Source organism: Hypomesus transpacificus, chromosome 10 (genome assembly GCF_021917145.1).
Source record: "Hypomesus transpacificus isolate Combined female chromosome 10, fHypTra1, whole genome shotgun sequence".
NCBI classification, from domain to species: Eukaryota; Metazoa; Chordata; class Actinopteri; order Osmeriformes; family Osmeridae; genus Hypomesus; species Hypomesus transpacificus.
In genome coordinates, this window is record NC_061069.1 from 1,818,411 (window position 1) to 1,840,537 (window position 22,127).

Consider the following 22,127-nt stretch of genomic DNA (forward strand, 5'->3'; position numbering starts at 1 on the left):
CACCCTGCTGGCGGACCATGAGAAAGGGCTGGAAGACACGTCCTGGATCCTGCCAAGAGCACCGAGATGTGCGCGTCATCAAATTACCCAAAGTGTTGCCAATCGCAATTGGTGTGCAACGTAATAGACTGTGCTTTGCTCTAATAAGGAATAATTACATTTGTAATGGCGTGGCATGTTCTTCGCTGCTCTGCGCCCATGTCATTACTCCATCTTATGTTTCACCATTGATTGCTTTGGTTCTGGAGGGGTCGACGTCACTGGAAATGATGCAGGGCTTGTGTTGCTAACGACTTAAGCAGTCGCATGGGGAACAAATTCCAATATACAGATCATCAATAATGTAACTTTGGTAAAGGTCATTATTATTAAAGTATACGACCAGATTCACAGCTTCTCGATAAACATAATGTTCTTCCAAACAACATACTTATAGATTGATTGATCATTTATATTACAAAGTTCTGTGCAAAAAAGACATTTATTGGACATTGAACTGTAGAAAAAGGACATTTTAAAGGCAGAACTATCTATCAGTTATCTACTAAATGGCTTGCCTCTGGCAGCACAGACATGGTGAAAAGCCTTTTGGTAATGTATAATTTGCAGTAACCGCAGGGGGTATCTTTAACAATGCTGCTGTTTTCCTCCAGCCATTCTCGTTCGGTTTTATAGACACCCTAATGGGACCTACCTTGGTGCCTTTGCCAACAAACACTGTTTCACTTTTCGAAACAGGTTTGGAACAAATTGAAGAGAATCCACAATAATAGGACCGCTGCTCCAAAATGATTTCTTGCCCTCTTCCACCAAAACACCCACCCCCCACTCGTCTTCTGTCTGACAGCCCCACGAGGGGAAAGATCAGAACGATATGACAATGAAAGGGAAACAGAGACAGATGAAATGTCCTGGTTTGATAGTGGGCCTTGTGAGTGTGTAAGCCCTGGTAGAATCAGACCAGTCAGGTCAGAGAGTTGAAAGGGTGAGGGAGGTGGTGGCGTGGGGGGGGGAGGGGCGTGGGGGGCTCTGCGGAGCGCTCGAGGATAGACCCTCAGTGTCTGTGGGGGAGGTAGGCCGGACAGCTCAGGTTCTGGGGGGTTGTGGGGGCTCCCAGGCCGGTCGGAGGGGGGGGGGGGGGGGGCGAGGGCCCTAGCCTCGAGACTGTAACTCATTGTAGCCTGACTCCGCTGGCTTGGGTGGTAAAGATCGTGAAGTCCTGGACATTCATCAACCTGCCGAGGAGGGCCGCCTGACTGGAGCCAGCCTCTGTTTTCTTCCCCCCCCCCCCTCCTCCTCTCCCTCAGTGTGATCCAGCGCAACTGTGCCGGGGCGGCCGCCCCGAGGAGACAGACCCGGGTCAGTGCAAATAATCAGGCCTCTGACGCCTCGCCTCGTTACTCGGGAGAGCGAGGCTGACGGGGGCGTGGGGAGATCCCACAGGAAGTCCAGCAGGACAGGGCTCTCCCGGCAGGGTCGAGGTTAGTGGGCTCGGGGAGGAGGGGGTTAAAGAGGTGGCCGTCTGGGCCACAAACAACACATGGGACAAGCCTCTGAACCACAACAACAACGGAAACATCCTCCTGGTCTACCAGTGCCCCATTTACAGGGCAACTGACTGCCGCGTCGGTTGTTTTTCTCTCTTTTGTGTTTCTCTGAAGTGGCGTGTGGATTCCTTTCCTGTTTCAGTGTTGGTCCTGAGAGCTTCGTGTACTTGAGCCCCTCTACCGCGGTGACCTTTCGTGAAAATGTCTTGGGAGGATCTGACGTTAAAGACTAGCAGCTTAGCGCCTTGGCCTCCTCTCTGGGGTTTCTCCTCTGCAAGCCGTCAGTGGCTTTCCTTATGACATGGTCCCAGCGATAACCGCGCTGAGTCAGACCCCGGGCTGCGAGCATGGGAAAATGTCCGGGCTGGAATGTGTGGGGGGAACTTTGTCTGCTGTGAGGACATACTCCAGTCTGCTCAGCATCCCTTTATAAATCAGCCCATCTCTCTCACCTCTCGCTCTGTCATTTTCTCACTCCCTCGTTCTCGTGCCGAAGCCACGTCGACGTCGAGGTGCATCGGAGATGTCTGGTTAACATCGTGTTTCGACACGTTACAGATGTCGTATTTGTAGCAAACACTGCTTGTAAGTTATTGTTCTTCTTATTGTAGGTCGACTGGTCTATTCATATCTTCTTCTCGCTCTCAGGGCGGAGGCCTGGGAGATGGAGTATGGTGTTGGATGTTTTATTGTGTTTGGAAGCTGAGTTGATTTAGAGCATGTTGAAATGCTCCAACAAAGCCCAGCTTCCTCACTCATGTTTCCATTTTCAACACTGGATCAATTTGCCTGTGAAAGTCATCATTTCTTCCCCCGTTGGTGTAATTCTTCAACTCTTTTCACAGTGGTAGTTGGAGCAAATTCCCTGACTGTCAAGGAATATCCCGCCATCTTGCAGGAGCTTTTGTAAAAGGTTCCCAGTCTGTCTCCCTTTGCTACTCATCAGGTTCCTCTCAGTACAGACTTCTCATATCCCAAAACCGCCCCCTCTCTCTCTCTCTCTCTCTCTCTCTCTCTCTCCTCTCTCTCTCTCTCTCTCTCTCTCTCTCTCTCTCTCTCTCTCCTCTCCCTCCCTCCCTCCCTCTCTCTCTCCCCCTCTCTCTCTCTCTCTCTCTCTCTCTCCCTCTCTCTCTCTCTCTCTCTCCTCTCTCTCTCTCTCCTCTCTCTCTCTCTCTCTCTCTCTCTCTCTCTCTCTCTCGCTCCTCGTTCTTGCTCTCTTTCCCCTCTCTCTGTCTCCCCCACAGTCTCATGGGAGCTCGGCAGTACAAATTTCCGTTTATGCCAGTGGCTGGGGCTGACGACACCGCAGCACTCTACCCCACAGATTGACGAGCCCTCTGATGCCGATGTGCTGTACATGGCAGCCACTCTGCAGCCACTCTGGAGCCTCCGCACATCTGGAGCAGAGTATGCTCACCGAAAAACGGGGGCCAACCTTGGCTGAGGCAAGTGTAGCCGAGTAAAACCGATGAAAGGCGCCCCCCCCCCCCAACCCCCCTTCTTCGCCCCCCGAGACCCCCCCCCCCCGACACACACACACACCATTTCTCCCCTTCCCTCCACCATCCGCTCCTACCCACCCCCCCTACCCCCGCCCCCAGTTCCAAAGCTATTATAAAGACCTTGGGACGACTGGATTCTATAAACAAAAAACTTGAGAGAGGCATTAAGAGACATGCTGTGGGTAATGATGGGATTGTGTGCTGTGAATGTTTTCATCCCAGTTGCTGCAATTTTCACCTTCTCTCAGTGTGTGTGTGTGGGTGTGTTTGTGTGTGTGTGAGAGAGTGTGTGTGTCATAGCCACTACAGCTAAAGGAAGCCACTTGAGACAGTACTCAAGAGAAACAGTAACGTACAGATTGTGCTCATGAATGTATTCTAGAAGGGCATCAACATAGTGAAAGGATTTTTTTGATAAATCGAATTTGTTTTATTTTTCAAATAAATTGGTGAACAGTAGTTAGTCTAACAAGAATAAACATATTTAATTTAGTCTCACAGAAATATATGGCAGCATCTAAATTATTCTCTCATTTAAAAAGCTGTCTGGATTCATTTCGTACTGTTCTATTTCAATCTCCGATGTTACTGCATGTCAGTTTTCTTGTCGGTGCCAGTCGTCTCCAAGCAGAAACAAGGGAAGGCGTCAGTACTATTCCTCCGAGTGTGTTGGAAGTCTGTGTGTGAGGTAAAAAAGTGTCAAGGAATTCATTGTCTGTTTCTCCACCTGTTATTATTCTGGTCCCAATCAACCTGCTAGCCAGTCTGGAGCCAGTGGCCATCTGGAAACACTGCTCTGTTTATAAACTTGGCAAGGATCAGCACTCCAGGGCCCTGACCTCCCACACAAATCTGGAAACAATTAGAGCAAGACAGTCTGGCTGATTACTGCGAGAAGGCCCAGTGTGGATCCCACTGGCGGCTGTGGGGACACCAGGGTCTTGTTAGAGAAAAACGCAAGCTCGCTTTTACACACATTCACGCATAATCTCCCACGGTGCACGCTGAAGACACGGAGGCAGCGCGGCGCTCTTTCGCCGCGCTCGTTCTTTGACATTCTTTCCCTTTCTCTTGTTTCCTGTGTCGCTGTTTCTCTTTTTATTTCTCACTTCTCTTTCACTCCCACGTGAGGACACCAGAACTTGAACTGGTTTTCACACACGGTTTTGCCATCTGATTTTTCCGGCATCATTTGCCTGACAGATTCATCAAGTCAAACATTTGTGGTGATTAATTTTTTTCGTATGATGAGAAGAAATGCACATTAAATCTATTTAAGCAGGCAGACCGTTATAACCCCAAAACCACACATTGACTCATGTTGTTGCTCTGCCTACATACCACCTTACAGTCTAAATTTAGGCTCTGTTTCAACAAATATTGCCATTCCTCCAATTCTAAGGCATCTAAGCTATTGTGCGGTTGACCTTTTCTACACATGACGTTGCTACGAGGCTTACTTTATAGAGCACTTGTTACATCATGCTTCCCACCTCTGTCTTGTCACCAGCTGTTCCATGCCTGCGTTATTTTGGAGCTGTCCCAGACCCCAGCTTCCAAGAGAACACAGGGGAGCTTCTGCTGGGCGACACGAGGAAGGGGCTTCCCTTGGGATCAGACAAAAAGGAACGTCAACTTGCAGAAACAAAATATGACTGTTGCTATTGTGCTATACATTCAAAATGAAAATGGCAAATGCTTTGCTCACAGTGCTGAGTTTGTGATTAGCACTGTGGGCCCACTGTGTCCGGATAAGTATTAGCTCATAATTATACGTAACAAACTCAATAGCACAAATCGAATTCTGCGGCTACATAAATAATTAGCGGGTATCACAAGTAAATCAAATAATGTTACTTTGGCAAACGAAAAACAATGAAACAAATTTAAAATAAATATTTAAACAAATCCAACTCGCCTAATGATTTTGATGTAATTTAATTATCTCCATGATGGTGTAAGTGGATATCATTTTGCATTGATCCTTAAATGATATAAACATCATGGTTCATGTGGATGAATCAGCCATACAGCTGCTGTGCCAAACGTCGTGTTTAGAAGTTGGAGCCAAACACCTCGACTGAGTACCAGCACGAAGGTGAACACACAGACGTATCTAGGTCTGTACAGTCTCCTTAAGCCTTATCTAGGTCTGTACAGCAGTCTGTTGTTATTGGGCTGTTGTGGGATATACAGTACAGTAGTGTCTCATTCAGCAGTACAGTACTGGAACTGTTTGTTGACGCTGACCCAATTCCACTGTACAGCCTTTAGCATTAGTGGGATGATCAGCATGATAGTAGTGACAGGAAGTCATTTCTTGGTGTTATATAAGGATGTTTTGTGGTGTGCTGTGCAGCTCATGAGAGCCAGGAGGGCCTGGATTTAATAAGAAAAGATGATAGGAAATGGGACCAAAGCCCAATAGAACATTTCCAGCTGGAAGTCCATCCCCTGTGCGAGGGAGAGTGCTGCACACCAGCTCATCAGGCTTAGTGGAGAGACTGGGAGTTACTGCCTTCTCTCTACACGCAGCCTGACAAAGTATGTCCTTGGCTGTTTCACTGCAGCAACGCCAATTGTGTGTATGACTTGATACTCTCACATTGATCACCTTTCATGGTGCTGATTCGAGTTTTGAGACTGTTAAAGTCCTACACCCCAGGTCTGAAGTTCACTTCACAGCACACCCCAATGCACGGTTATGCTTTTGTTGAGGATATGACAAGCTTTTGTGGAAGGTCAACTGATTCATGAATGAAGGAACAAGCTATAGTGACACACAAAAGAAGACAGTTGAAATATTTTGGGTTCTGCTTCTCTTTGCTGAAGATGCAGGCTCGTGCACATGACCTCTGGTTATTGCATTATTGAGTGGTTAAATCTGGTGTGAAATACTCTCCACTCCGCCCCTACCCTCGCTTTGAGAATTGCGCAAAAGTGGAACAGCGAGTGGGTGAAAACAGGATCTGGTCCTGAACACTTTTTAGAGAGCCAATGAACAAGGCCGGTGTATTTTTGAGAGTGGCAGAGGAAGAGCCAGGGCAGTGTCCTTCCTGACTACAGCTTCCTGTCCGTGTCCCGGCCGCCATCGTATTTGATTCAGGGCCTCCCACTACCATTGGCTGACTGCCCACCGTGCCATTGTTTCACTGCCCATTGATCTTGTTAGGTTCTACTTCCTCTGGCAACCTCTCGCCATCTTGACCAGTAACCAGAATGCTCCAGCCTCCTTTAGGAAATTCATAACTTATACCCAAGTGAATCACCGGCATCATGTGTGATAAAAGCACCCCTCCCACTCCCTACATACACACACCTAACCAACACACCCTCAATTAACGTCACACAGTTACACCTGACTCCTTCTCACCTAGGGTTTGATTGCACATACTGAAGGGTTGTGAGTAGGTTTCCGGGATGACCAACATCCTGTTGGCAAGGAGAGAAAGAAAGAAGGAAAAGAAGATTAAGGAAGATTGCGAACAGGCTTTGGGCATTATGAACACATTTTTTGTGATTTCAGGCAGTACAGAGTTTGCACATAGAAGAACGTGACTTAGCATGTTACAACAATTTATTACAACTCTTTTTAATTAAACAGACTCTTTCACCACAATGTCGTATTCTCATATTACATTTTTCATACTGCTTTCCTGGAAAAACGCAGCCATTTAAATAAAAGGAAAAAGCTGACGCTTCTAGAAAGCTGTCCAGGATGAGGCTGCCATACCTACAGCATGTCTCCCTTCCGCCTCCTTCTCTACAGGTGTACTGCTGCACAGGTCCAGGTGGTGGCAACAAGCCCTTATTTATACCTGAGTGCACCAGACACCTTCCTCTCAACTCCAGTCCAACCCCCCTTCCCTCCTCTCCTCCCCCTCTCTTCTCTCCCCCCCCCCCCTTCCCCCATCCCTTCTTCATTCCCTGACCTTATTCCTCCGCTGAAAAAAAAGAGTCGAGACTGTTTCAAGTGGCAACACTTACAGTAGGAGATGTCTTCCACACTCCTTCCTTGCATCCTTGCATCCATGTTCAGGAGGAAAAGTCATCTTGCCGACTGGGATCCGTATCTAAAGATGCTAGGGTAATGATTAAAGCTGTGTACATAGTGCGACTGTCTTCCATTCTAGGCTGTGTTCCCTGGCAACCTGTAGAGGGAGTTGGATCAGCCTGTGTTGACACTGTAGCGTACAGACTCCCATTCCTAGCACAGACAGCATCAGAGAACAACCTTGCTGTCTTTCGCGGCACCACTGCATTTTTATATTACAGACAAAACTGCCCTGAGATTAATGTCATTATAGTAGAACAGGAGAAGGTTATCAAATAGACTGGAGAAACAGGTGATATTGCACACATTCCTCCTGTGATTAGACATTATACGAAATGACAGGAAGAATCAATATTAAATTCCCACCAATACCTCAAGAGGCCCAAGCCAAGTGTTGCAATAGTAGGCAAGAGAATGTCTTGCCAAGGAATAGAAGGCTAATAAATATAACCAGGGAAATATAAGAAGGTATATAGACACTGTAAACATTTATACTGTTAGGTGTTTGTGTCAAGTTAAGGCGATGAGATGTTTCCTCTGGTCTGAGTTCAATTCTTTTTTCTTTCCAGAAAACTGGAAGATTGTGAGCCAGCTGGCAGTGGACGCCATTGAGGAAGCAGGTGTTTTAAATTTGAGTGGCAGGTGGTATCCACTTCCTGTAGTGTGGCTAGCAGGACCTGCTTGTAATTCCTCAGTATCCTCAAGCAAAGGGATTTAGGCATTTAAAGCTACAAACTCTCAAAACTCCTCTGTAATAGATTTTTGAGAAGATTTAGACTTTGGACTTTGACTTGAAATTGTCTCCTTCAGTGGTTGTGTCAACCAAAAATGTGCAAATGTTTTACATAGTCAAACCTTTCCTCTTTTATACACCCTGTAAAATCTCGAGCAGGTGGACCATTTTTTCCATTCCACAACTCCCACCTCCAAAAAACTGGCAAGTACAGCGCACACTGTGGGCTCAGTGTCTCCGGGCTTGATGTGAACACAATTGATGAAAATCAATCTCAAAATCATGTCCTGAAGGACTGGCTCCTGCCAGCAGCTTTGAAAGTATTTACTAAAACAGTGATGGCTCTGCGCAGCGTGTTTGAACTTGTTGTCTTTGCTGCTGACATTCACAGCCCTCAGCCGTGGAATGCAGTGCTTTTCTTCTGGTCTGGGTGGTGCGGCGTCTCTCGCAGTCACTCTGTCATTACACTGGAGGAGTCACACACACACGTGGGCGAGGCTGTTAGGAGAACTCCTCCCGGAGATGACAAGGTTACTCCACACAACTCCCATCTCTGAGATCCCACTCACTAATATGACATAAAGGTGTGTGTGTACTGTTAAGTGTGCTTGTGTGTGTGTGTGTGTGGGCATTGTAGGTGTGTGTCTGTGTGTGTGTTTGCGTGTGTGTGTGTGTGCTTGAGTGCGTAATCGTGTGACATAATCATTGTGACCGGAGAGGATCTAGGTTGGGGGTCGATGAGGTGACTTGCTGACCTGTCCCTTCCAGGGCAGGTAATCCACAGTCCAGGTCATCACCTCTGGATTTCAAACTCTTATCAGGAGATGTCAGGGACTTGTGACAGTGAAAATACTCCCCACAGTATTGCTATGAGGTGTAATAAAGAGAAGAAAGGATCACAGTACATTTATCATCAATCTCACTTGGGATATTATTTTTTTTATGGCCAGGGAATTACATAAGTTTCATGGTTTTACAAACTCAACAATTGTTTTTACTGGAAGCTTTTCCTAGAAGGAGGATCTGAATATCTACCACTGAAACCATGAAACTATGATTTCCCACGATAAAACTGGTTTCAACCAATCGTACAATACAACTATCTTCATACGAAGATGTGTAAGGCTATTATAGTACAAAGTGAAAGGTTATAAAATAGGAATTGTAAGCTATGAACTCTTCACCTGCCTTGAAGCTCTTCACAAAAGAACTTCCTGTTGTTTTCTTTGACGCACAGGTTGAAAACTCCTTGTGGCTTTTGAAAATCAGCCACCCTTTCGCTCGTAGCCATCAGCTATGAATCTAAAAAGAGTAGCTAGCTGGGGGCTACATAAAGATGTCAGCCTGATAAAAGCTAGTTGAACCTGTCTTACTCCAGACTGCACTGTTCTCCTCACAGTGGAGGAAAGCAGTGCTAGAGACCACCAGATAGGAGCTCATTGTCTGTTTAAATCAAATGTAAATAGTCTTAGCTAAATGCTTGTTAATCAGTTTAGTCAAAATGCCAGATTCATACAATACTGAATCACATCTGGAAAGCTTCTCATTTAAAACATTGATGTTTTTTTTTTTCTTTTCAGAAGTTAAAGGGATGAATGGTTTGTTGCACTTTGCTAAATAGCTGTCTGGCAGCTCACTCTGACTCAGTTCAAGCTTCCTCTGTTTGTGCAGGTTGTTTTCAGTTGTCAGAGCTCCTAAGTTCCAACCATGCAGGTACACGTCCGAAGAGATTGAGTGACATACCTTGCTGTTAAGAAGGTTTGATTCAGTGAAGCCAGGGAGATGGACCGTGGCGCTAATCTTCCCTGACACCCCCATGGTGGTGGACTATAGCAAAGTAAACAAGGCAGAAACGACAGAGGAAACTGCATTGTCCCTTCAGGAGTCTCCAGAAATAGTTGCTTGCTAAATCTTGTCTTAATCACAGGAATAACGCTGTTAGAGAACAGAGAACAAAGGAGCATACTAACCCTAACCCGGATACACTGATAAATTAACTACTCTTAGAATGAACTCCACAGGTCATTTGGAGATGACCGGTATGAGATAAAGAGTCTGTGTTAGCTGGTTTGGACGTTTATCTTTGAATTACCAAACCTGCATGAGGGCTACACCAAATCTCCCTGCTCATCTCGGGGTGTTTTTTCCATCACAGGCTGAAACAGGCTCAGGATCTTGGATTTCATTGTTTAGATCAAACTGGGTAGAGCATTCTGATATGGCTTAAGAGCTCTACTCAAAATCCCTTGTGCTAAAGAAGCCCACTCTATGGTCTGTCGGAAACAAAGCGGAGGTGCGTCGGTGAATCTGGAGGAGTCATTTGCCCTCAGGCCTTCTGTGGCTCGCGAGCCATTCCAAGACAAAATCTAGAACCCATTGAGTCACTCGTTCGAAATATCCTTCCTCCACATTCCTTACCTTTAACCTTTTCCCTTGTCTTTTTCTTCTTCTTCTCCCACTGAGATAGTCTTCCATACACATCATTACTGTCAAGCTGTGATTACAGGAATCCTTGGCAACGTGACGAGACGTGCACGCTGACATAGCTGGAGGCTCTGCAGCAATACGTCAGCAGCTACAGGTGCCTTCCTCAGAGCGCGGCCGTATAGATGGCAGTTCACAATCATGTCTTTATTTCACACTGCGCCGCACTGTCATCAATGCTGAATGGCACAGTGTGGTGGTTCAAGGAATGAAAAGAAAGAATGAAAGAACCCAACTGCACAATTTGATGTGTAAGATCAATTATTCACTGTAAAACATGTGCCCCCTAGGGGGAAAGAGACAGTAGTTCTGGGTTGTTTTTGACAGTGTTTTGATTGTTTTTGGTGCTGTACCAATTTGTCGTCACAGTATTGGTCTAACTGTGTCACATGTATCATAAGTCTATGTGTCTTTCCATTATTTAAAGAAAGTTCCAATTCCTAAGAAGCTCCAAATGCTTTCAGTGAACCCTAGAAGGCCAGGTCACAGTGAATAAACTCTAAGTGCTTTTCTGAGCAGGATGGTTTGTGGATCTCCAACTTGTCCTGACAATTTGACAGGTTGGGTACCTCTCACCAGGAACACCTCAGAGCAGCGTCACGTCTGCTCCCTGCACCTGCCACAGGCAAGTGCCTCTGCTTCACAAAAGCATAACTTAATGCCGAGGCAGGTCCCAGCCTGCATCTCCCTCCCTCCCTCACATCCATCCTCTGACTCAACCCTGCCTTGTTGTTTTCTATGTCCCATTGTCAGGAGGATAACAGAGAAAAAGACGCTACTTGACCTTCTTTGGGCGTTTTCATTGCAATGACTTTCCTGTGGGCCAGATTGCCCTCAAGGAGCCACTGGTTTGTTGCCAGGAGTTACTGCTGGTGGGAGATTTGAGTTGGAGAAATCTCCCCCCCCCCTCCCCAGCTGGTGGTGTAAATGAGCCACAGAGTAGATAATACCTCTTACACTCAGTGCACAATGTGTCTGGTCTATTAGCATAACCAATTCATTTTCTCATTTGGCCTTGTAAGAGCCATGATCAGGTGGAGATAACTACATTTATACAGCCCTCTCAGACAGTCTCAATACTTCACAATACTAACAGTCCCCAATTGCAGTGACAAAAGAGGCTCCGATTCCTCCCTCATAGAGTTAGCAAGTGCATTGACGGCTCTTTTTTTTGTAAGTACTGGGGCTTGGAAAGCTCAGCGTCCAAGGAGACTGGCTTTCTGCTCCAGACAGTCCAATGGGACAAGCCCAAACACATAGAATTTTACATTCCACTTTCTTTATCTCCATCTTCCTCTCCATCTGCTGCCAATTACATCATCAAAATGCTGCAGTTTCTATGATTTCCTCCCTTCCATGTCTGAGTACCCAGTGTTGCCAGAAAATGAATCTATTGAAAACAGGAACTGAAGAGTTACATCTCCCTGTATGAATACAAGGCATTAAAAAAAGATATAAAAGGTTTTTTTGCCTGGAAGTTACTGTATAAGGAAAAGGAGCTTTATGGAGCTCTCTTTTGCCCATTGAGAAAGTCAATTGAATTAAAGTTAGATCTATACCAGGTCATTCTCCCGTGACAAACACATTCATGCTTTCCCTGTCTGGTAAGTCAAGAGGGAGTTAAGACCATGACACCAAAATGGGATTCCGTGTTCCATGTAATGTCTTGTATGGGTGTCCTGATTTCGTCTTGGTAGCACCATGTTCCTGTTTGCATTTCTGAAATCATCTTCTAACTGGGTGTCAGACTCTTGTGTGGCCTGCTCACCTCACCCCCACTGCACAGCGCACTGTACATCCTGCGTGTCAATCAGGACTGAGGGCTCGAAACACTAAGAGAGTGAACACACACAGTACCCGGGAAAGCTTCACCTCAGGCTGTTCTTTTCTGTTGCTTTGCTTAAAGAGAAGGGCAGGTCATTTGTCACTGATTTCTTTCTTTTCTTCCCTGAGATTAGCGAGGCTTCTTCACACCGCCCACTTTTGGGAGGAGACGGCAGGGAGAGGTGGGGAGAGAGAGAAAGAGAGACAGAAAGACAGAGAGACAGAGAGAGAGAGAGAGAGAGAGAGAGACAGAAAGACAGAGAGACACAGAGAGAGAGAGAGAGAGAGAGAGAGAGAGAGAGAGAGAGAGAGAGAGAGAGAGAGAGAAAGACAGAGACAGAGACAGAGACAGAGACAGAGACAGAGACAGAGACAGAGACAGAGACAGAGACAGAGAGACAGAGAGACAGAGAGACAGAGAGACGGAGACAAAGAGCGAGAGAGAGAGAGAGAGAGAGAGAGAGAGAGACAGAGAGAGAGAGAGAGAGAGAGAGAGAGAGAGAGAAGAGAGAGAGAGAGAGAGAGAGAGAGAGAGAGAGAGAGAGAGAGAGAGGGAGAGAGGGAGAGAGGGTGGGAGGTACAGGGCAGCTACACCTGTGGCAGCAGAACAAGTGTATCACTGTCTGGGGCCCGTGTCCCGGCTTGTTGGGCCCTCTCGTCAGGAATGCGCCGGTGAGACAATCAGGTGCAGGAGGCGCGTGGCGGCTTGCTGCGGGGTGAGATAACCTGCTCGGAGACACCAAGTGCCAGTGGACTCCCTGTGCTATCTCCACCCTTCCACCCTTATATGCAAACCCAGGAGTGTGCCCAAGTGTGGTCGGTGGATGTGACGCATCACCGGGGACAGAGTTGATTTCAACATTCTCTTAGATCGCCCGGTAATATTGTCAGGATATTCAGGGGGCATGTCTGTCCATCCCTGCATGACTCATTCGATTTATCGGGAATGGGGTGGAGTACTCTGCTGGAAATTTGGTTTAGTCTGAGGGAATGAATTATTAATCTCAGTTAAAAGGTCACAGGCCTTTTACCTGGCTTGGCAGGAAACAACTTCAACACAATCAGATCAGTTTGACTTTTACAGTCTTTGTTTTTGTTGACCACTTATTTTATTTATTTTGATGCGTGTTTGTTTTGGCCATGATTTGCAACATGATAGACATTGGGTACAGTTGATTGGAAGCATATTGTTTCAAAGCCAAAATAACCAGGAAGATGTATTTATGATCTACTCTCTTTCCAAACCACATCTTAAAAATGCTTGAAACGCATCATGTTAAACAGGTTTTAGCTTAGCTTCAAATGTAGGTTTCTTTTTAAGTAGGATTTCGCAATCCAAAAACACAAAACGTCTTGACCTATCAGCCCTGGTGAGTTCCGATTAATGGGCTCTTAACTACCGTCTCTGTTATTATGAAGCATATTTCTAAAACACATGTTGCCTCTAATGGGAATATTATTTACCACTGAAACCCAATCTTGACTTTTGAGGAGAAACGGCCCTTCTCAAATGTTCATTTTTCCAGAATGTGTGTTTTTGTTGTCGAAGTTTTCCTTGGTGGCACTGAACAAAGTGTTCTACTGTGGAGTCGTTTCTGCGATCGCAGACACAGTGTCTGTACAGGGAGTTCCTGCCCCTGGCCCAAAACCCACAGACCCACTGCAGAGAAGGACAAGGTCAGCCATTGCCTCAGCTTTCTCCTTCAACTTACAGGAGATTTACCTCACTCCAAAGTCGTATCCCCTTTAGTTTTGGTTCAGCAAGGTTTACTTTACAATGAAACTCTGAGATGTGTAAATCAAATGAAACCTCCTAAAAATCTTTTACAGGACTGCTTCATCAAATTTAGCTGTGTCAGCAACTGCACACTGGCTTCTCAAGCCAGTTGCAGGTGGGTAAAGGTCTGTCCTGCATTTCTTTCCTCAGTTCACAGTAAATATCTCATATACCATGCCTTTCGCTGCCTTTAACTCTTTGCTCACATATGCTTTGCTCATGAGAGTTCTAATCTGTTGTTAGAATTCCAGACAATGTTGCACGCGATAAGGGAAGCTCAGTGGTTGTGGGAGATAAAACAAGCAAAACAGCCACCAATGAGAGCGTGAGGAGTCAGAACAGATTGCGATTTCACTTTGAAGATCCTCCCTCACCACCAGACTGCTGCCTTTGAAACAGACGCTCACTGTCAATTGAACAACCTCTGCCTTATGTCGTTCATCACCCGTGACTTTACGAGAATGTGCACCACTTTTTCTATGGTCACCTTGAACAGAGCATTTCATCAGAATCAGAATCAGAAGGGATTTTATTTGCCATGAATGTTTGCACAAACAAGGAATTTACTTTGGCAGGGAGGTGCATACATTAAACATATAGGAATATTGAAACTTAAATGTGTGGACTAACTATACAAAAGGAGCAAAGTCTAGCTAATACTAAGGGGAATAAAAAATAAAAAATAAAATACAAGTAGCCCTAATTTACAATCTAACCTAAAAATACAGGCTACATTCATATAGCACGTGTTGGATTCAGAGTTAGGCTCTGGGAAACAAACATTCGCAAAACAAGTGAAAAACATACAGTGGAAAAAATATACAACTTCCTAAACCCCCCCATGCATATCTCCAAGTCCCTCCCCTCTTTCTACATCCTCCCATCCTCCCAGAAGAACAAAGTCATAACAATCCATCGAATAGACTGAATGGGAGTGGAGTACGTCTACACTCTGTATTTATCATGCAGATCCCACGTGAATGTGTTGTGACATTGCATGGGAGTGAGGGGATCTTCTAGAAATGGAAAAAATGACAATTCACTGCTGAGTGACTCAGATGGATGATTCAATTTGATTGGATTGCCATGTGCCTCAGTAACTCCCGAGTAAGACACACGTCAAGGGCCTTCTGCAGGCACTCCCTGTTAACTGCTTCCTTTTTACTTTGCTTGCTACATGCTGACGGCTAACTGCTACGGGGGCCGAACAGGGAGGCTCTCTGTCTCCTCTACACATCCCTCCCTCACCCTTCACCCCTCCACACACACACACACACACACACAAGCACACACACACACACACACACACAAACACACACACCCCCATGACATCAGTCCAGATGACAGGGCCTATGGCAGACAGTGTCTTTGGGCTCTCACAAGGCCTGGGCGGAATGATGTGGAATCTGACCTTTGACCTAATTCTGACTCTGACATCCCCAAGTCATTTGAGCCTGCGACAAGGGCTCCTATTGGCTGTGTAACATGGCTTGCGAGAGAATTGTACGCGACAACGCTGTACATCCTTGAAATTCTTCGATTGGAAAATGATGTCAGTGGCATGGCTGGATAGCTCGGGGATTCTTTACTCTACATACAGCAAAAGCATATTTTGGTTGAGTAAATGTGTGTGTGTGTGTGGGGGGGGGGGAGATTTTGCACAATATCTGATACTATTTTTGAAATACTAAGACAAGACGATCGTTCCTCTTTTGTTCTCCTTGATCATCACACTGATCTTGATCATCATTCGAAATGCAGAATTTGTGTCTGATGACTTGTTAGCAATCTGTCTTCCGTGGAAATATTTCTATCGGAAAGGACTCGCAACACGTGAAGTGGAGACTCCCTATTCATCCAATTTGACTCACTGCCATGTAGAGCCTCCCAGCCTAGAGAGGTCCCCAGGGGGTCCCAGTGACCAGGAGCTTCCCCGGACACTGCTCTGACCTCACCATAAAACAGCACGGCAGACGCGGGACTATTCGGCACGGCCCAGACGACCTCATCTCCACACACAACAACGATATGACGCCTTCCAGTAAACACAGTCCAGATTAACAACCTATCCCCCCCCACCCCCCTCTCTCTCTCACTTCAAAGCTGGCGCATGCTGATAACAAAGCAGGCTTTTGGAGTGCCCCTCCTCTCCCACGTGGAGAAGGTGGCCAAGACACATGCAGGGGGTGGGGGGGGGGGGGGGTGAGAGAGGGGAGGTGTGAAGTGCCTTTTGACTGCACAGCACCTGCTGCTTCCCCCCCCCCCCCCCCCCAACACCCACAGCCGGCCAGACTTCCCAGGCCCATTTGTCCTGGTGGACCAGATAGCCGAGATCAAGGATTAGCCGGTCAGGATTCAGAGGGAAGGTTTGGAGGTGGAGGTGGGGAGTGGGGGGAGGGGGGGCATGGCAGGGCAGGAAGCTGTGGGGTTAGGGGAGCTGGAGGTCAGGGGGAGAGGGGGGGTTTGTGTGCCCTCCTGTGTTACGGACACTCCTTCTGTCATACAAGTGGAACATTCCTGTTGAATGTGGCAAGTAGCACTGCTGTAGTAGGAGCATGACGTGTTCGAGCTCCACAGTCCTGTCAGTCCTCCTGTTACGACTGCTCTCTCTGACTGGCTCTTCCTGTTACTACTGCTCTCTCTGACTGGCTCGTCCTGTTACTACTGCTCTCTCTGACCGTTTCGTCCTGTTACTACTACTGGTCTCTCTGACTGGCTCGTCCTGTTACTACTGCTCTCTCTGACTGGCTCGTCCTGTTACTACTGCTCTCTCTGACTGGCTCGTCCTGTTACTACTGCTCTCTCTGACTGGCTCGTCCTGTTACTACTGCTCTCTCTGACTGGCTCGTCCTGTTACTACTGCTCTCTCTGACTGGCTCTTCCTGTTACTACTGCTCTCTCTGACTGGCTCGTCCTGTTACTACTGCTCTCTCTGACTGGCTCGTCCTGTTACTACTGCTCTCTCTGACTGGCTCTTCCTGTTACTACTGCTCTCTCTGACTGGCTCCTCCTGTTACTACTACTGCTCTCTCTGACTGGCTCGTCCTGTTACTACTGCTCTCTCTGACTGGCTCGTCCTGTTACTACTGCTCTCTCTGACTGGCTCGTCCTGTTACTACTACTGCTCTCTCTGATTGTCACAGTGGACAAATCGTACATCTCATTGATCCTCACGACAGCTTCAGGGATCCTGAAGTCAACTTGGCACTCTGGCGTCAATTAGAAAGCCCGCAAATGAGTGTTAATCAGAATGTCATTAACATTATCTATGACATCGTCCAAATGGCACTAGCACCATTGCCTCGAAAGTCTATGCTTATTCCGCATCAATCAGTGTCCTGTCAGTCTTATCAGCTGTGGCAATCTCTGCAATTCCTAGCAGCTAGCAGCTGGATCAGGTCTCCTGTGATCAGTCCATTGGAATGAGACGAGGAACATTGCTGCAGAGCAGAGCAATTCACTCTGAGAACCTCAAAGGCCGTGGACTATGAAGAGGAATGCTGCAATGACAGAGGATATTTATGACAGCTAGGATGGTGGCCGTGAGCTGGAACAGACAAACCAGACAAACAGACTCTCTCTGCTCAGTCATTGTGAGACAACACCGCTGTTTCATAAGGGTCTGTCATTGCGAAACGTTACCCCGTACAGCAGAAATATTCACCCTCCTCCATTTGTTGTCGTATGAATGTAGGAGTGCAAAACTGTTTCCATATTTCTTGGGAAACAGGATGAGAGCTAGAAAAACATGAAGCTCTAAATTCACTGTCATCGATTACGTTTGATCAGAATTACAGGTGTCCATTCCAGTCACTCTATTAAAAGATAGGAAAAGCTGTCACCCAATTCATTCAACTATCAAATGCGTGGCAAATTGATCAAACCAGTTCTAAGAACACAGGTGACATCACAATGTGCATGTGTGTAACACAGTACCACCAAAGAACTTATATTGACTTCTATACTCTTTGGTACCACCGTGCAGTGGCCCTGTATGACAACGTGATTCCTAAAAGGTGTGGACATTTGCTCATGCACAGCACAGCGGGAGTGGCCAAACCCCAGTTAGGCTGCTCTGGAGGTCTGTCTCCTGTCTAGGCTTGTCTGCCAAGCACAATGCCCAGACTCTGTATAATGTGGCCGGGAGCTAGTTTATTCAAGTGTCTTTTGTTTGCGCTCCATGCTCACCTTTTCCCCATGCTGATGATCAGATAAGCAGTCAACAGAGAGAGGGGGGGATCCAAGGCTGTTGTTCTGAAGCAGCAGAAGGCCACAGGTGTCATCCCTGCTGGACGACATCAGCAAGTCAGCATGGGGTGAATCGGGATGGAGTTTTGACACTCACGTTCAGTTTGGATTTTTTAGGGTTCCGTTTGGGAAACACGAGTGTGTTTCCATGGCGTCGTGAAACCGCTTGCTTCCTCTATTACTGACAAACACAATGCATGTGAGGCTTTATTAATTAGTTGGTAGCTGCGTCACGCCTTCATGTTGTTTAAGCAGCATGGCACCTGCTGCCAATCCTGAGGGCTACATATTCCGCTGGAAAACAGAGCTGGTGATTCTTAAGCCCCTGCAGTGTTCTGTTTCACTATTTACCTGTTAACTTAGGAGAGGTCACGCTGCAATATGTGTGTCCCACAACAGCTGGTCTTTGATGTCAGTACCTGGGACTCACCAGGGATCGCTCTGTTCCCAGGGGACCTCCACAGTGGTTTGATCCAGTTACTTCCTTTTGCTTGAAAAAATTCTCTCGGCAAGCCTTGGAAGCATTTGATCATTATTCGGGGTTTCGCTCCAGCTATTATCAATCCTTCTCCATCCCGATGCGCTGTTTGGAAAGGTTTGGGATTCACCACTGCTACTGGAATTTGAGCGGCAGCATGGGCACATGTCTGAGCGCATCAGCACGGTGTTTTCTGCTGTTAGTGTTCGTTTGTGTCGTTGCTGAGGAGGGGAGCTTGAGCACCACTTACTAGCGGCTTGTGGCTAGACATCTCTCCCCAGCCCTGATTCATCATAATTAGGTCACTGGCTAGGTCTGGCAGCCTCCCTGGGGAGGCTTTCACACACTCATATGCGATCTGCAATACCTACCAACCTACATAACAAGGGCCAGACCCAACCGCGCAAACACCGGCACCAAGATGAATCAGTGCTCCAAATAATCGATAATGGATCCAATGGGTGGTTTATTAAATTTGGAGAGGGATAGCCTACAAAAAACCGAAAGAACAGCTCGCATTTTACAGTTTGTTTCATTTGTTTTCTCTGGGATTTTGGACAGATGCATCTAAGCTAAACAGTTGGTGGACTTCTCATTTGAAATGTGCTCCCTGGTAGACATACCAATGTACTGCTTTACCGCATGTGAGGACGTGAGAGACAGTTTGTAGCCATTGTCTCCATTCAAACCACACAAGCCTACTGATCACTTTCACAGAGCCCAAGAGACAAATTCCTTTGAGCCCAGATGACGTTAAGTAAACCTGACTCCAGGGAACACATCCATGCTAATCAGGGTTCCTGGGCCGTTCTAGGGAGTGAATATTATATTAAAGGAAGGGCTGGTATTCTAGAACAGCTTGTCATTCAGATGATGTTCACTCTAATTGGTTAAGTAGCATGCGATTCAGGTTGTAACTGTCACATGATAGACCAGAGCCTTTTGGTTAGTGTAGAGCAGTCGATGTCAAGCAGACTCTCCATAAAGCCCTAATAGGCCTAAGAAGAGAAGGTTAAAGAGAGGTCAGATTTGAAGCAAACACACAGACAATAACACCAGACAAGCTTTATTTTATTCCATGCAGATAAAATGATCCCATGACAGTTGACTTGACTAACAGTATAACAGAATGGGTCAAAGTAAAGAGCAACCATCTTGATCTGACCAGTCAACAATCATCTCGACAATCATGCAGTCTTGTCATGCACTTCAAAGCCAGAGCATGCTAGGTGATAGATGAAGGCATCCTCGACACAGTAATGAACCTTCCAAACTGTTGTACCGACAAACCATAATATCAATACATCAAGGAGCAAGTGTTGCTAAGGGCATGACTGTTCTGTTTAAGGACGTGTGGTGACAAAGGGTCATGTTGTTCCCTAATTGCAGCAGTCATGAGTTTCTGAGTTGCACACAGAGTAGGAAATACAATCAAGTACGATCACAGGTTCCTTTGACAGCTGACCTATGCTCGACAAGACAGCGACTTGAAAATACCAAAGTACTATTGATTATGACAACACAGTCTTGCTTGTCTCAGTCTTGTCTCCCCAGCCTCTGATGTGGACATGTGGACCTAACAATCCCCAACAAAGATATGGGGACAATCCTACTCCAGGAACTGATAAGACTGAAGTCCTCAAATCAGTTTTGTTGACTCTTCAATCAAAGCCCAGTTATTTATTTATTAGCCTAACATTGTGACACATGAAAAACAAAACTGACTCAGTACTCTTTTTCTGTTTACTCATTTATTTGTAGTTGTCTTCAAGTCACCCAAACTCACAACAACTGCTTAGTATGCCACAACCTTCTTCAAAACCTTCTACTCACAACTCCATAGTCATTTATCAACCAATCCTGAACTGTATGGTTCATGTAATTTAAGTAAGGCAAATATGCATCCTTCTAGACAGCAATGCAAAAAAAAATGAAAAGCTGTTCAGTCATTTGGGGAGACAGTGAAAATGAAACAGAATCCTTTCTAACAAGATGTTCGAGTTCAATAAACAGACTTGCTCCTCCAGGCTGTTCAAGTAGCAGAGTGAGAATATACAATCAGCCCCATTCTGCGGGGCCAGTGCTGGAGAGGAGCCGGTGGATCACGCTCTGCCCAGGACAATCAGCCCTCACAGGACACCGCTAACTTTATTTGTTCCACTTGACGGTCATAAAGGAATCACACTCCCCATTCACCACCGAGTCAGCAGGTTTCCAAATCAGCCTCCGTCTCCATCCAGCTATCCCAGGGCTCTCTGTGTGTCACCACCGTTTATTGAGTGGAGTGAGAATTACAATGGTACATGTTGCCGTTACTGTATACCATGCATGATGCAATGTTGTTGCTGTGACTACTGTATACAACTCTGGAAAAAATGTAGAGACCACTGCTCCTTTTTCTTTCATTTTAAATAAAGGTTGAGAGTAAGGAACAGAAGAGTAAAATTGTCAGTGGCCTTCTGTTCCTCACTCTTTTTTTAATTAAAGAAAAAGGTGCAGGGGTCTCTACATTTTTTCCAGAGCTGTAAGTCTAAAACATTGTTACGAAGAAAAAACATCCAGAGAGCAAAACGTTGCTACACAAGCCATGGAGGACTGCTGCAATGTCCTAGGGTGCTTTACATCATGAAGGGGAGAAGTAACCTGAGGCAACAAATATTTCTGACATCCATCTCTTTCCTGGTAAACAGGAAAATGAGATGGCCCTACTGCTGTGTTTCAGGTCTGCTATAATTACTGTATACACAACAGGAGGCCTATTAACAGTTGCCACCCCAACAAATATTGGATCTCACACATTCCATAATAGCCATATGCTGAGAACAAATGAGCCATTGCCTGGTCTCCACCCCGTCTCCTCCTCCTACCAACACAACTGCTACATCAAATATTCATGGAGGAATGAGAAGCGCTGTGTGTCCTACTACTATCTGAGCAATCAGCCAGGCAGTTAATTGGTGTATTCAGAGATAACACAAAAAGTCAAAGAAGACGGCAACCGTTCCTATGCAAATTTATACATTTACATATCGTATGTGACACAAAAATATGGGGTAAGTATTGACACCTTGTGTGTCGTTTGTGCTAACAACGCTGTCATTTGAAGAAACACTTTTTTCCTTAGTGTTGTAAAGGTCCAATAGTGTTATAGTGCACTGTATGCTTGTAATGTTTCCCCATTAATCATGCCCCAGTTGGACTGTCCTGTGGAATCCTAGCTGTGGTCTTTATGTGTGTCAGATTCTGCACCTGCCTCTCTCCCACACAGTCAGGCCAGAGTGCCACGAGCCACCTGGTCTAATCAGAGCAACAGTGGAGAGCACCTGGACTAGCTTGATGATGACTAATATGATTGAATATCGACTTATGGGAAAGTTCAGCTCACCAGACAACAAATGTCTGTTGGTCAAATCATCTCCCATAGATCAGCAGCTTTTGACCATGGTGTCAAAGTCTCAAACACAGTTCAACTACCAATCT

General features: G+C 46.1%; 1 long non-coding RNA gene across 1 annotated transcript; it reads right to left on the minus strand.

The window, feature by feature from the left end:
• Positions 1-3,510: 3,510 nt before the first annotated feature.
• Positions 3,511-7,705, minus strand: LOC124472980. The gene is made up of 4 exons (XR_006956669.1): positions 7,037-7,705; positions 6,423-6,481; positions 4,543-4,656; positions 3,511-3,726 (listed from the first exon to the last, which is right to left on the minus strand). It is a non-coding gene; the product is annotated as an uncharacterized LOC124472980 (long non-coding RNA).
• Between the last annotated feature and the right edge of the window lie 14,422 nt (positions 7,706-22,127).